Source organism: Chenopodium album, chromosome 27, assembly GCF_948465745.1.
Source record: "Chenopodium album chromosome 27, dcCheAlbu1.1, whole genome shotgun sequence".
NCBI classification, from domain to species: Eukaryota; Viridiplantae; Streptophyta; class Magnoliopsida; order Caryophyllales; family Amaranthaceae; genus Chenopodium; species Chenopodium album.
The window spans coordinates 4,284,679-4,288,133 of NC_137860.1; positions in this window are offsets into that span (position 1 = coordinate 4,284,679).

The following is a 3,455-nucleotide window of genomic DNA, read 5'->3' on the forward strand; positions in this document are numbered from 1 at the left end:
GTTAAACTTATCTTATTGAGCAAATTAATAAGTCTAAAATGCCCGCAAGATGCATGGAAAGAAGGAAAATGGGAGGTGCATTGATTGGAAGTTTAGAACGTATTATTATATAGGAAGGCATACAATATTCTTTAAAAATAAATAATAAATACAAATAACCTATGCAAACAAAAATAATTGAAATTCAAAAAATTTCATCATAGAGATGATTTAATACATTGTCCTTAGTATATAGTCATTTTCTTTTTTGTCTCAAGAAAACAAAAGGTAATATAAGAAGAGTGATATCTTTTCTACAAATTGGTTAGCAAATGTATGAATCTTGTACTCAGGTAGTTTTTCTAGCATCCTATTCAATTCAATCATTTAATGATAAGCACTTTTTAGTCTAACAAAGTTCATCTTATTGGAAAAAAAAAAAAATAAAAAAAAAAAAAATAAAAACTATTATTCATCAGTGGAAATTAAATAATAAATTGCATCTGATAATTATAAATTACTTGTACTCATACTTTGTACATTTTTGTTTTATATGACTTTTTTCATTTATCTTGTACCGTTCATTTTTGTTTTTGAAGCTTGAAATCTACTTCCTTGTATATTTGAAGCTTAACAATTTCTACCATCTCATCAACTATCATTGATATTTGAAGCTTGAAATCTACTTCATAAAATCATCATGTTCATCTCATGGTTCGATTCTTCTTGGGTAGAATTTTCACGCATAACAAAAGGGCAATCCACACGATATATATCGCAATGACGGGATTTTTTGGATCTTGAGCAATAAAATGGTTTGTTGTCCATTTGATATTTGGATGATAGGTAAAGATTATATTTAGTTTAACTTAGCTTATTGAACAAATTAATAAGTCTAAAATGCCCGCAAGATGCATGGAAAGTAGGAAAATAGGAGGTGCATGATTGGAAGTTTAGAACGTATTATTATATAGGAAGGCATGCAATATTCTTCAAAAATAAATAAAAAATTAAAAATAACATATGCAAACAAAAATAATTGAAATTCAAAAAATTTCATCACAGAGATAATTTAGTACATAGTCCTTAGTGTATAGTCATTTTCTTTTTTGTCTCAAGAAAACAATAGGTAATGTAAGAGTGATATCTTTTCTACAAATTGGTTATCAAATGTCTGATTCCTAGACTCGGGTAGTTTTTCTACCATCCAATTCAATTCAATCATTTAATGATGAGCACTTTTTAGTCTAAAGAAGTTCATCTTATTGGGAAAAGGAAAAAAAAAAACTATTCTTCGGTGGAAATAATAAATTGCATCTGATAATTATACATTACTTGTACTCATACTTTGTACATTTTTGTTTTATATGACTTTTTTCATTTATCTTGTACCGTTCATTTTTGTTTTTGAAGCTTGAAATTTACTTCCTTGTATATTTGAAGCTTAACAATTTCTACTATCTCATCAACTATCATTGATATTTGAAGCTTGAAATCTACTTCCTAAAATCATCGTGTTCGTCTCATGGTTCGATTCTTCTTGGGTAGAATTTTCACCCATAACAATAAAGCAATCCACACGATATATATCGCGATTACGGGGTTTTTCGGATCTTAAGCAAGAATATGGTTTGTTTTCCATTTGATATTTGGATGGTAGGTAAAGAGTAGATTTAGTTAAACTTATCTTATTGAGCAAATTAATAAGTCTAAAATGCCCGCAAGATGCATGGAAAGAAGGAAAATGGGAGGTGCATTGATTGGAAGTTTAGAACGTATTATTATATAGGAAGGCATACAATATTCTTTAAAAATAAATAATAAATACAAATAACCTATGCAAACAAAAATAATTGAAATTCAAAAAATTTCATCATAGAGATGATTTAATACATTGTCCTTAGTATATAGTCATTTTCTTTTTTGTCTCAAGAAAACAAAAGGTAATATAAGAAGAGTGATATCTTTTCTACAAATTGGTTAGCAAATGTATGAATCTTGTACTCGGGTAGTTTTTCTAGCATCCTATTCAATTCAATCATTTAATGATAAGCACTTTTTAGTCTAACGAAGTTCATCTTATTGGGAAAAGGAAAAAAAAAACTATTCTTCGGTGGAAATAATAAATTGCATCTGATAATTATACATTACTTGTACTCATACTTTGTACATTTTTGTTTTATATGACTTTTTTCATGCATTTTGTATTGTTTATTTTTGTTTTTGAAGCTTGAAATTTACTTCCTTGTATATTTGAAGCTTAACAATTTCTACTATCTCATCAACTATCATTGATATTTGAAGCTTGAAATCTACTTCCTAAAATCATCGTGTTCGTCTCATGGTTCGATTCTTCTTGGGTAGAATTTTCACCCATAACAATAAAGCAATCCACACGATATATATCGCGATTACGGGGTTTTTCGGATCTTAAGCAAGAATATGGTTTGTTTTCCATTTGATATTTGGATGGTAGGTAAAGAGTAGATTTAGTTAAACTTATCTTATTGAGCAAATTAATAAGTCTAAAATGCCCGCAAGATGCATGGAAAGAAGGAAAATGGGAGGTGCATTGATTGGAAGTTTAGAACGTATTATTATATAGGAAGGCATACAATATTCTTTAAAAATAAATAATAAATACAAATAACCTATGCAAACAAAAATAATTGAAATTCAAAAAATTTCATCATAGAGATGATTTAATACATTGTCCTTAGTATATAGTCATTTTCTTTTTTGTCTCAAGAAAACAAAAGGTAATATAAGAAGAGTGATATCTTTTCTACAAATTGGTTAGCAAATGTATGAATCTTGTACTCGGGTAGTTTTTCTAGCATCCTATTCAATTCAATCATTTAATGATAAGCACTTTTTAGTCTAACAAAGTTCATCTTATTGGAAAAAAAAAATAATAAAAATAAAAAAAAAATAAAAACTATTATTCATCAGTGGAAATTAAATAATAAATTGCATCTGATAATTATAAATTACTTGTACTCATACTTTGTACATTTTTGTTTTATATGACTTTTTTCATTTATCTTGTACCGTTCATTTTTGTTTTTGAAGCTTGAAATCTACTTCCTTGTATATTTGAAGCTTAACAATTTCTACCATCTCATCAACTATCATTGATATTTGAAGCTTGAAATCTACTTCATAAAATCATCATGTTCATCTCATGGTTCGATTCTTTTTGGGTAGAATTTTCACGCATAACAAAAGGGCAATCCACACGATATATATCGCAATGACGGGATTTTTTGGATCTTGAGCAATAAAATGGTTTGTTGTCCATTTGATATTTTGATGATAGGTAAAGATTATATTTAGTTTAACTTAGCTTATTGAACAAATTAATAAGTCTAAAATGCCCGCAAGATGCATGGAAAGTAGGAAAATAGGAGGTGCATGATTGGAAGTTTAGAACGTATTATTATATAGGAAGGCATGCAATATTCTTCAAAAATAAA